The 13,713-nt window shown below is 37.4% G+C and overlaps 1 pseudogene; it reads right to left on the reverse strand.

The window, feature by feature from the left end:
- Positions 1–1,478: 1,478 nt before the first annotated feature.
- Positions 1,479–13,713, reverse strand: part of LOC122225940 — a 37,785-nt pseudogene continuing 25,550 nt past the window's right edge.

A 13,713-nucleotide genomic window follows, 5' to 3' on the forward strand; every position in this document is an offset into this window, starting at 1 on the left:
CTCCTCAAAGCTACTCCCTCCAAAAAACATCGCCTTAAAAGCGCTCTGTAGGAAAATAAGGGTAACTAGTAACTGCCTCAGTGTGGAAGATATGCATCTTCCACCCCCAGATATGTTTGAAATTTAAGAGCCTTTCATTAGAACACTAGTGCCAGTCATAAAAGCATATCATGTTAGGAAATCTTGATAGTGAGTATGTACACTGAAGAGAATCTAAAGTGGGGTCATCTACTCCACTGGCTCAACAGTTAGACTGAATGCATTAAATACCATCAACTCTGCTCATTTGTCTGTGATCTCTTGGACAACCTTACCTGTCTTAGACTGAGTTTTTTCATCTGCAATAATATTCAATTAATATTATTGTTCTAAAAATTAGTCATTCATGAGTATGGCACTGTACATGGAAATAACAACTATTTAATAATTATTAGATATAAAATTGTAATTTCTATAGTACTATTAAACATTGAGCATGTTAACTCATAACAATGGTTTAAAATCAAGTAAATATGTTGAAATTAAGTTTATGAACTGTGAGGTGTGAAAATTTATAAAAGCTTTAAAAAGTTACTTTATATGTCCACTCAGTCAGTCAGCGACTACTTACCAAGATCCTACTCTTCTACATACTCTCATAGCCACATGAGACTTTGTGGAATAAGGTCTGTGCCCTCAATAAGTTAAAAACACTACAGTAGGGGAGACAAACTAGAATTAGGGAAACAAGCATTGGGGTGAGAAATAGTCCATTTGTTTTTTAAGGACATTAATTTATGTAGGAGAATGAAATAAAAAAGGATCTAACAGTTGGAGAAGTGTACTTGGATTATATAAACAAAGGATTTCTCTGCAGATTAGACCTTTTATTGAGATCTCCTGTTGTTGTTTTTAAGTGGTCTCTGCATTTTTAAACTCAAATTTTCCCACTGCCCTCAAACTATGGCAAATTAAATAATCCAAACAAGCTGGCATGCAGGAGGTCAAAAGATACTGATGTGAGGCACATCCCCAACAAAATCAGCTCTCAAGCAGCACCCACACCACAGAAGAAACAGGTTAAGATCTCTGTTAAAACGTAATGAGTGCAGGTGCGCCTGGTTGGCCCAGTGGGTAAGCGACCAGGTGGAGATTTCTGCTCGGGTCATGATCTCAGAGTTCCTGAGTTGAAGCCCCAGGCCTCCTGGCGGACAGCATGAAGCCTGCTTGGGATTATAGCGCTCTCTCAGCCCCTCCCCCTACTGCGCTGTCTCTCAAAATAAAAATAAATTGGGGAAACACACACACACACACACACTCACACAAACAGAAAGGCGTCAGGAAAGAGATTCTGGCACTGGGCTTTTCTCCTTCAATCGGGGTGAATGGTCAGCTCGGTAGCCAGCATCCGTGGACAGGCCCAGAGCCAGCTCCTGTCCCCAAGGAGGTGGCTCACAGCAGCTGCCGGAAGGTGGCGCGCGTGCGCGGACCTCCGCGTGTCAGGTGGAAGGCACACTCCCACTGGTGCAAGAGGCTTGGGGAACGCCCAGGCAAAGAGCGGCAGGGTAAGGGTGCCGACCTTCCACCCAGGCCTGGGGGACACCAGACGCAGCTAGGCGGAGCAGCAGGTTGTGGGTGTCTCTGCGGACATGGGCAGCCCCATCTGGGCAGGAAGTTGAGACTCAGCAGCAGCTCCCCACGCAAGACAGACGTCGTTCATGTCGGGGGCATGGGTCGAACGCCGCTTAGGGCAGTAGTCCGGATTCCACTGCTCCACAGGGCAGGAAGTCCTCCAGGAGCCCTGCCACCCCGCGCGGTTGAAGCTGAGGAGGCCCCTGAAGCGGTCTTTAGCTTGTTTCCGAAAATTAACTTTGGGCAAGTAGTCCTGCTTCCTCCATCCAGACTTCAGAGCTTCCAGGGCTCGTGGCCCATCAGGTCCATCAGCTGCGCCATCTCGGATTCTTTCTCCTGGGTCACGAAGGCCTCTATCAGCATCACACCTGGGAACAGGAAGGCCCAGCAGCCGTCAAAGTCAGACTGCGGGTGCCAGGACACTTCACCTCTGCGCTGGCGCTCGCAGATCAAGCCGGTCAATCCCAAATCCTTGCAGCCGCATCCCCAAAGGACCTCTGGGACTGCTGCCGTAGCCGGGACAGCAAGGTAAGAACGACATTACAGGAAGAGGAAATAGTAAATGCGGAAACCCCCAGGTACAGAAAGAAAGCCAGTGTGAAATGTACAGACTATCAGGCAGGGACCAGATTGCATAATATTTTATAGGCCATACTAAGGAATTTGGGTTTTATTTTAGTTGGTTTGGGAAGTTGCTGGAGAGTTTAAAGTGGGGGAGGCATATACCCTGAGTGGCTTGCTTTGCCGTGTGGAGAATGTGCTGTAGGGGGGCAAGTGTAGAAAATACTCATCAGTAAAATGGGGTCAGGATAGTATCTATCTCAGAAAATTGTTACAACTATTTAATGAGTGGAGGCATGAAAAACTCTTAGAATAGTACCTGGCATGTAATAAGCACTACAAAAGTGTGTTAAATAAGTAAGAAAAATTGGCTTACTCAAAGTTGTTTTCAGAATTACAAATGCAATGGTGCTTGTGATTGTTAAAAAAACAAAAAACAAAAAAACACTTTCAAACAAAGTATAGGTAGGGTAGGTTATCTTTAGGGTAGGGAATGACTGAGCACATCCTATCCAATTATTGAACTCATTCTTTCTTCAGTCCCAGTTCCATGATTCTCTGTTCTAGAAAAATTTCTAAGTCGATACTTTGAATATAACAGTTAATATACCCAGATTTGAACTAAAAGGACTTATTGCAGCGGTGTTTGAGTGGCTCAGTCAGTTAAGCCTCCAACTATTGATCTCAGCTCAGGTCTTGATCTCAGCGCCGTGTGTTCAAGCCCAGTGTTGGGCTCTGTGCTCGTAGTAAAGCCTACTTAAAAAAATAAGCATAATAATAATAATAATAATAATAATAAAACAATTGATTGCAAGTTCTGTTAGGATAAGTATTCTCTATCTTTTTTTTAAGTCTCTTGCAGTATCTACTAAGTTTCCTTGTATCTAGATGGCCATCCAAATTGGCTGGCATTAGAAGGAGGGCATTGAAGTTGAACAGTATTAAAGAGTGTAAATATTTGAGGCTATGACCACTAAGTGGGAGATTAGTGGGGAAAAAAATCACAAGAATGGAGGTAAGTCATTTATATAAAAGCAAGACATTAAGCAATTAGTTGTACAGATACTGTATCTGAAGATACTCTTTTACATTGAAATAATAAGAGTTTTCTAATCAGGTCAATTTTAAGCACTGTTATAAACCAATTAAACAATAAAGTCAATAGACATATAGAAAAACTGAGCTATACACATATTCTGATAAATCTTCTAAAAGCTCTTGAAAATGATCTTTTCACAAAGCCCACGTATGACTTCCATTAATTCACATGGAAATTTTGCATATATTGTACATCAAGTGGAGATAAAGTTCTTTATGTTCAACTCTATAAAGTCTGTACTGTACATTAATTGTTTTGATGTATGATACAAAGTATGGATTATGCATAATGCACAAAGCTTTAAAAGATGAAAAGAGAATAGCTGAAGCTTAACACTGACGCTCCCTTAAACAAAAAGGTGAATACAACGGGGAGAAAGAAATATGCATGTTTTACACACAGTTAAGGAGAACATGTGTAAAGTTTTATATAGTTAAAAAGGACAATGATGAAAGGGGCAGCCTGGAGCTTTCTTCCAGGGAAAATTTTTTTCGGCTGTTTAATACTCACTGAAAGCTTTCTGAGGTATTATTCACTGTTCTCCATACATATAGTAATAAGGAGGGTTTTTCGTTTTGTTGGTTTTTGTTTTTCCATTTCTCCACTCTGACAAATTGATGATGGTTTGAGTCTAGTTTACAGCTTAAAACTTCTGACTGGTCTCTTGTGTCCTTATTGACAGCTAGAGTGATCCAGAGAAGCGAAAATAAGGGCATGACACTCCTCGGCTCAGAATACTCAAATCCCTTCTATCAGACTCAGGATAAAGGCCAAAGGCCTCACATTGGCCTGCAGAGTCCTAAATTATTCATCTCCTGTTTCCTTTCTAACCAAAGCACCGTCTTCTCTATCCCCATCTCGCTGTGCTCTTTCAAATGAGGTAGGCACATAACTGCTTCAGAGTCTCTATTGCCTGGCCTGCTTTTCCCACAGACTGAGTGTGGTTCATTGATTCCTTCCTTCAGGTCTTTAAACAAATGTCACCTCAAAGAAGACTTTATCTAACCATTCTGTTTAACTGTTTAAAATTACAGCTGCCCGTTCTCCTCACTGTTTGGCCATTCTCTTCTGTCTTCCCTGACTTATTTTCCTCCACAGGCTCAGCACCATTAGAGTATATATTTTATTGATTTGGCTGAGTGTGCATGCATCTATATATATGTTGTGTATATGAGTCTATATTATCCAGTTACAAATTAAGATTCATGAAAATAAGATCTTTATTTTGTTGTCTGAACCATACAACCCCTATAACAATAGTTCCTGGCACATTTTTAGTGCTCGATATTTATGTGCTGAATGAATATTTGATGAATAAAACAAACACATGATCCTAGACAGCAATTTGAATTATTAGGTAGTAAAGTTTTACTTTAAACAAATTTCATCTTAGGATTTATATTTATAGAGTTTTTTTACTATAATTTCTATTTCCTTTTCTGTGTCTTAAATTATCATGAAGTATATATAGTAGTCATATAATGAAAAATCTGAAAATGGAATGACTTCATAGGTTTATAATATTCATACTTTTCTTTATATCTTTGTAAAATATCCTCATGTAAAAATACAAGAATTGCAGAAACTTTTTTCTCTTTCTTTTTGTGATTTGGCATGTGATTTCTTTCCTGTAATTTTGTTAAATTGATATGGTTGATGAATCATATGAAGAGTGTGGAATGTGACATAAAAAAAAAATAGAGCAATATATTCAACTTGACTGGTAGAGCAGTGTTTTCAGAGTAGTTTTGAAGGGAGCAGATAATAGCTGATTATAGAAATGCTATTTTCCATGATGGGAAAATAAATAAATAAGCAATTTAATTAATAGTGTTTTGTCTAAAATTTTTATATTTTCTTTAGCATCATATAAATCCATAATTGTCTCAAGATTTAAAAAATTCAAAATAAATTTAATTTACTTTTAATCACTAATTTAGTAAATATTTTATTAGCACCTGTTGTGTTTCACACATATGTCCCGAGTGTTTAGGGTGAATATGGCATTTGAGCCCTGGTGTTAAAATTGTGAAAAGAGAAACATAGCCTCTGTTCCAAATTATCTTACACATTAGGAGACACAAAATAAATAAATGAAGAGATTATTACAACAATTCTAGAATAAAATGGAATAAAGGATCAGGCATTGGTAGGTAGGGCACTTTTGATAATATGAAGATAGGTATTTCTCAGAAGAAGATATTTTATGAGAGTGAGTGAGCATATTAGATATCTGAGGGAGAATATTTCAGGGACAGAAATCAACAACTTCAAGTCTAGAAAACTCCAGATAGTCTCTGGATAGGGGCTAGATAGACACAGCTTCTGTCAGCAAAATATATGAATTCTTCCTACTCTTCCATTGTATGTGTGTCCTTAGGACCTTTGACTAATAGAACAATCTATACTACAAGGATGCATAGAAGATAAAAATTCACCATTTTATAATAGGGAGCTCATTATGTACAATCACAGGCTGATGAGAATTAGAGAGGTTCTACAGAGCAACAGTTGGGAGACTTGGCATTTCTGCATTATCATAGATTCCTCACAATCGCCTTTCTTCTTTTTTATAACATGGCATTAGCTTTTTGTCTGCACAATTGTTAGAAATATATGTGTAATGACTATTTATGGCATAATTATTTCAGGCCAAATCCAAACAAACCTCACTATCCACCCAATTCTCTTCCTTCAGTGCTTAGTCCATGTTTTCCTTCTGTTTCACTTCTGTATTCTGTTATTTCATTTCTCTGTTGTCTTCACATTTGTATGTTCACATGCACACATACACTTTTATAAATACTATTAATTATATTTTATTCTGCATTGCAACTTGGTTTGAGCATGTCAAAAGCAAGAATCACATATTTTCATCTGTGTATGCTTAACAAAATAAAGTGTAATAAATATTTGTTACTTGAAATAATGATGCTAGGTTAAGCATAATAAGGGCATTGAGACAGGCATGTACAAAATAACTCACAGAAACTGAGTTGTTCCATTTGAGCTACAGGTTAAAATGTGAATAGCAATCATCATCATCGTCATCATCATCGTCTGTCATACTTTGTTTTGCTTTTGTGTCAACTATCGATAACAAAGCCCATTTTCTTGTTTAGTCCCCATATCAACCTTAGGATGTTGGCACTTTAAAAAAATTTTTTTTAATGTTTATTCTTTTTTTTTTTTTTGAGACAGAGAAACAGACAGACCATGGGCACATCAGTGGGGGAGGGGCAGAGAGAGAGGGAGACACAGAATATGAAGCACAGAGCCCGATGTGGGGCTCAAACCCACAAACTGCGAGATCATGACCTGAGCCAAAGTTGGCTGAGCCACCGACTGAGCCACCCAAGTGCCTCAAGATGTTGGCACTTTTATCCTCCCTGTTTTACAGATAAGGACACTTTGGCATAGAAAGGTTAAGCAACTTACTTAACTTCATTCATTTAATAACAAGAGAAGTTAAATACTACATCTAATTTCATAACCTGAATTTATATATCTATGCTACAAATAGGGTAGAAGATTTTGCTTACAAGCAACAAAATCCTTATCCCAGCCTACTTAGGAATATCTAGAAAACAAAATTGGTTTCAGGTAGAACTGGATTCAGTCAGAAAATACTTTGGGACCACAGTAATCTATGTTGATGCTGATTTCTTCTGTGCTTTATTCTTAGGCAGATTCTTTTCTTTATATTGTATATTTAGCTTCCAGCAGCTTCAGCCTACAGTCTAACTCCTAGCAGCAGTACTTATGAAAGGGAAATGATCTTTTCCAAGGATTACCATGCTTCTCCAGAAGTCCCTTTAGCTCCGGGTGGTATGATTAGGGCCAGTTGTTTCTGTCTGTCTTATGGTCTCTGATATAAAAGGCTCCAGTGGTTCAGCTTTCAGTCACAAGCCCACTCTGAACTACACGTGGGGTCACTTCCTCCCTCCCCTCACCAGGTAAACACCTGGATTGAGGGCTGAGGAGAGATTTTAAGTAAAACATGTGCTGTTTCCAGAAGAAGAGTCAAACTGCTGTGAGCAAACAAGAGGTATATGTACCTACTAGAGGTAAATAAGCATTCATTCAAGTCGTGGAAATAATTAAACGCCCAGTATAGGAGTTGGAATAATAATATTCTAGATGTTAGGAAACCATCAATCATGGATATAAAGATCTGTTCTCAAAGATTTCTATAGTCTCTTAAAGGAAAAACAGTGAATCTATATTTGTTACTATTATATCCTGAAAACCTGGAAAACTTGAAAACCAGATAGCTGGCACAGAGTAGCTGCATAATATACTTGCTGGCTTGGAATTAATTTAACTGACTTCAACAATAATCAGGATAACGAGGGAGATTAATGATCAGTTCTGGTGAGATACCACACCAGAACTTTTCAATCTAATCTTTCATCTTTCTTATCCACTCTCAGAATCTTAAACTAACTTCTATAACCTTATATATGCTGATAAATAATATACCTAAATTTCCAACCTTAACTACTTCTCTGAACTTCACAACCATATATGAAATTTCCTTTTAGACTAAGTATCCCACAGGCACTTTAAATGAAGTATATTTAATACTGAACACATTATCAGTTATCCAAAGCTTGTCCCTTTTTGTAAATATCCATTTAGTAAATTGCACCACCTTGTGTCTCTGGGCTTAGTCACAAAAGCTTGAAATATAAAATCATTTCCGATCTTTGCTTTATACACTTGACCAAGTGTGAACTTGTGAAAAAGCTCTCAACTCTGCTGCCTTATCAATTCTCATATCCTATGGATTATAAAAATTTAATGGGCGCCTTAATGTCTGTTAACCTAGATTATCAAAATAATTTACTTTCTTTTCAGCTTTATTGAGATGTAATTGACAAAATTGTAAGACATTTAAAGTGTACAGTATGCATGTATGTACATATGTATGATTTGATGTGTGCACACGTTGTGTGCTGATTTCTTCTGTGCTTTATTCTTAGGCAGATTCTTTTCTTTATATTGTATATTCCCCCATCCAGTTAACATATCCTTCACCTCATATAATTACCCTTTTAACTTGTTGATGAGAACATTTAAGTTCTAACTCTCAGTAAATTTCGGGTACACAAAGCAGTGTTATAAACTGCAGTAACAATATTATAATAAGATCTTCAGATCTTATTTATTTTATAGCTGAAAGTTTGTACCTTTTTACTCACCTCTGTTTTCCTTACCCCCACTCCCCAGCCCTTGGCAACTACTTTTCTACTCTTCGTTTCTATGAGTCTGACTTTTTTTTTCTTTTAGAGTCCGCATGTAAGTGGTACCATACATTATTTGTCTCTTTCTGTCTTGCTTATTTCAGTTAGCATAATGCTAAATATGTTTTGTAGGGTTTTTGTGAATCTTCTAGGTTTATCCATGTTGTCACAATTGATAGTATTTCCTTCCTAAGGTTGGATTTACATACACACACACACACACACACACACACACACACACACACACACACAAATGCAATACATATATATATATACACACACATGTATACACACACATATACATACATACGCCACATTTTCTTAATCCTTTCATCTGTTAACAAACATTTAGGCTGTTTGCATATTCTGGCTTTTGTGAATGATGCTTCAATGAAGTTCAGCTATTTATTTGAGATTATAATTTTGTTTTCTTTGATACATACCCAGAAACGTGACTGCTGGCTATATGGTAGTTCTGTTGATAATTTTTGAGAAACCTCAATACTATTTCCATAGTGGCTGTACCATTTGCATACAATGTACATGGGTTCCTTTTTTTCATTTTTCCATATTCTCATCAGCATTTTTTATCTCTTGTCTTTCTGTTAAAATCATCCTAAGAGGTGTGACATGATATTTCATGGTGGTTTCGATTTACATTTCCATGATGACTAATGATATTGGGTACCTTTTCATGTACCTATGGGCCACTTGTATGTCTTCTTTGGAAAAACATCCATTCATGTCCTTTGCCCATTTTCAATTGGGTCCCTTTTTGCTATTGAGTTATATGAGTTCTTTGTATATTTTGGATATTAACCCCTTATCAGATATGTGGTTTGCAAATATTTTCTCCCACTCAGTAGGTTGCCTTTTAATTTTCTGAATGGTTTCCTTTGCTGTATAGAAACTTTTTAGTTTGATGTAGTCCCACTTGTTTGTTTTTGTTTTTAGTATCTTTGCCTTTGATGTCAAATCCAAAAAATCACTGCCAAGATCAATGTCAAAGAGCTTATCCCCTATGTTTTCTTCTAGGATTTTTAAAGTTTTGGGTCTTACATTAAAGTCTTTAATCCATTTTGAGTTGATCTTTGTGTATAGCGTAAGAAAGGGTTTCAGTTTTATTCTTTTGTATATGGCAGTCCAGTTTTCCCAACACCGCTTATTGAAAAGATCATCCTTTCCCCATTGTATATTTTTGGTTCCTTTGTCAAAAATAAATAAAATAGCCCCTTTCTCAATCTTGACAGAGTGATCTTCTGTAATAAATGAACCTCATCAATCAACTTTGTCTGAGCCTGGGGTTATCTCTCAATTTTTGTAACGTCCAAACCATATTCTTTGTTCTTATTGACTCTCAGTAGCTGAGGATATGCTAAGATCTTGAGTGTCCCAAAGGGGAAGATTGCATTCAGCTCAATGCAGACTAATTATAAGTCAGAGCCTTAGGCAGCAGCTGAGAAAATAAGTCCATTCCATGGAGAAACTGGGAGATGGGCACTGTTGCCACTTCTGCCCTGGGCCAGGCTGTATAGCTGTACAGCTGGGGAAGGGGTGAGGTTCACCTGTGCCAGTTAGGAACTGCTTCTTTGTTTCTACAATCCTGGGGAACTTGTGAATGAAGCCCCCATTGCCTTTCATAGAGTCAGCTGATCTGGAAACCCATCTCTTGGTAGCAACTGCAAAAGTTGTGGCACAGAGGTGTTACAAGCTCCTTTCAGGGAGATACTGGTGCCTTGTAGTGTGATACAGGGAGATGGTTGGGGAGATGACCCTTGGTTTCTTCATTGCCTGAGAGATCAGAGCTGGACCATAGATTCAGCTAAATTAGAAGCCTGACCCTTAGACAATAACATTTAAAGTATGCAGATGGTCCTCTTTCAGGATGAGGCTGGGAGATAGACATTATTGTCTGTTCCCTCTTAGCTGAGCCCTGAAGAGATAACCAGTTAAGAAATCCTGAGTTTGCCACAGTCATTTGGAACTCATGAATGAAAGCCCTCTTAACTGTCAGAACCAGGCAGTCTGGAGACCCACCCCTTGGGTGGCAGCCATAAAACCAGGGGCCAGGGTTGGAGTTTACAGTGAGAATGTATCTCAGCCTCTCCTACCCATATTGATGCTCACTGTGGAGAAGTCATTCATTAAGTTTCTGGATTTCTTTAAGAGGTAATTGCCTGGTGTGTAGCTGCATGTTTGATGTGTCCATAGAAGGAAGGGAGTTCTAGAGCTTCCTATGTCGCCGTCTTGGTTTATATCTCTCCCAGAAATCCTCAAAAGTATTTTCTTAATGTTACTTCTTCAACTGGAATTTCATACTCTCGAATCCTCCCATTTTTTTTCATCCATTATTTTTATTCAGTATAGATTCAGTGACCATCCATTTAAATGATGTTTTAACTTATATCTGGGTTCTTTTCTATCTTTACCTATTTTCCAGGTTCCAGCTTAGATTAGCTGATACCACCTGCTTTTTCCTTCTCTGGATTTTTTGTTAGGCTAGAAAATTGTTGTTGTTCTTTCCTGAATATTTTGTATTTAGACATGTAGATCACAAGATGAGATTTAGGGAAAATCATTTAAGGAAAATCATCTGGCAATGTTGAGCAATGGGTAAAATGGTTATACTCATTAGTCATAGTGGCTGGTTCCCTGTTCTATGGCTCTTTGTGTTGTGGCAATATTACCTAATCCTTGCGGAGAGTAGAAGGGTGAAGGTAAACACATTCTGGAGAAACAGAGTGAGATAGAATTTGGTTAATATATAGAAATTACAGTTGATACTATAAATCAAAGATTTCTCTAAATCTTTTAGACTGAAGTTAGAGTATCTGGTATCCAGGAAGCAAATCCTGGCTTAGTAAAGGGGGGATGTTCAAAAGCATTATTTATTTGAGGAGGAAGGGACTGATGAAATGGGTGGGTGGGGGAGAACCATTGCATTAGGGAGAACTGAAATAAGCTCTGCAAGTATCTGAAGGCTTGGGAAGAAAACAGGTTTTCCTTTTTCAGTAATGATTTTGATTTGATTTGATCTTTTTAATTGAAGTATAGTTGACACACAATGTTACATTAGTTTCAGGTATACAGCATAGTGATTCAGCATCTCTAAATGTTATGGTATGCTTACTACAAGTGTAGCTACCATCTGTCACCGTCCATTGTTATTACAATGCCATTGACTGGATTCCCTTTGTTGTACAGTTCATCCCTGTGACTTATTCCGTAACTGGAAGCCTATACCTCCCACTCCCTATCACCCATTTTGCCCATCCCTCCAACCCCCTTCCCTCTGGCAACCAACAGTTTGTTCTATTTGTGGGTCTTTTTCTAAAACAGGTTTTCTTTTATAGAGGTGACTGAACAAGGTTGGATGAACTGAGTGTGGGAAAATGGGATGAAAAAATGGCATGATTGGATAGTAGGTCAGAGAATATTTTACCCTGCACAGAGTCTATTCTTGGAAGAGGCCTTTAAGAAGTGATTGTATATTGGCTCAGGATGAAGATGTTACCAAAACCAGGGACTTGGGAAAGAATCTTAATATTTTATTAATAAGCACTTTGTTCTGATTAATCATTGGGGATCAAGTGGTTAAACTAATCATTTATGAGGAAATAAATGGAGATTTGGAGGGTCTGTGTCTGGCTTTATCATAGATAAACAATGGGGGCCTCTTTGAGTTTCATCTAAGTCATATGCGGAGAGGTAGTCTGTGCAGTAAGCAATTTCCTAGAGCATAAAATGTGGGATAATTTCTTAATATCTCCTATTTTCTAGCATTACAGGGCTTGAATAAAGTTCAACAGGGCCATTAGACAAACAGAAGAAAGGGTCCAAATTAGGACAAAGTCCAGCTTGGTACATTTTTAGTAAATTATCTTAATGAATACATTCTATAGATGGTTGGTGAAATAAAGCTCAGTTGGGAGGAGAGGGCTAAAAATATCTGAAACCATTATTGAGGGAGTAAATAATTTGCACATTTTTTCTTGAATGAGTGAGTGAATAAATGAATAAAAATGAGTAATATCATTACTACTGAGAAAAACAGATCTAATAATGATCTTACTGACTCTATAAAGAAAAGAAAATCTCCATTTGCTACTTTTTACTTAGACACTGAATAGACATCTCAAAAGGAATTCTCAGTTCTAGTTATTCTGTGCACTACTGCCTTCCACTAAAACAAACCAAAACAAGTGAAAATGGTTCTCCCCAGTATTCTCAGATTAGTAAACGGGACCACTAGTCACCAATTTTTCATGCCCAAAGCTAAGCATTATCCTTGCTTCCTTTCTTTTCTATCCTATATTTAATCTATCAACAAATACTTCAGAAACTGTCTTCAAATATATCCTGAATTTAATTATTTCCATTCACTTTTTTTTTTTTTTTTTTGGTTACTGCCTTATTTCATACCATCATCTATTGCCAGCACTACCATAATAACTAACTGGTTGTTCTGCTTCCAAGTTGGTTTCCTTAGACTCTATTTTCCACACAGCAGCCAGAATGATCTTTTAAAAAGTTTAATCACATCATCCCCTGTTTTAAACCGATTTATAACTTCCCATTGCTCTCAGAATAAAATTAAACCTCTTATTATGGCCTAAGAAGCTTTACATAATCTCTCACTACATAACTGTGGGGCCTATTCTCTTGCATTGTTGTTCTTGCTCACTGGACTTTATCCAGTTTGACCTCCTAACTATTCTTCAAAACACCAAACTAATTGCAGGTGTATAGACTTTAGTCTTGCTCATCTCTCTGTCCAATACATATCCCTTCAGATTTTCTCTCATCCTTTTGTGTTTTTGTTTTCTCTTTTACACAATTATGCATCAATGATTATTCAGCACTCACTGAGAATCCCCTATCCTAATTATTTTTATAGATTTTATCACTGCCTCCCATCTATAAAATGGAACACAGGGTGTCTACATTAAAACAATAACTAAATGTAATAATAACAAAAAAAGTACTTAGGATGTTTCTTAATATGTGACAATATTCATTATCATTGTCATCTTTGACATTATACCTACAAAAATATTATACTAATTTATATGTATTATTGAATACTGTCTCTCTTAAAGTAGAATGAAGTCCTATGATAGGAAAGACTTTGTCTTGTTTACCCTTTATCCCAAGAACTAAGGATACTATCAGCCATGCAATGAGGAGTCAGTAAAT

This window comes from Panthera leo, chromosome C1, assembly GCF_018350215.1.
Source record: "Panthera leo isolate Ple1 chromosome C1, P.leo_Ple1_pat1.1, whole genome shotgun sequence".
Taxonomy (NCBI): Eukaryota; Metazoa; Chordata; class Mammalia; order Carnivora; family Felidae; genus Panthera; species Panthera leo.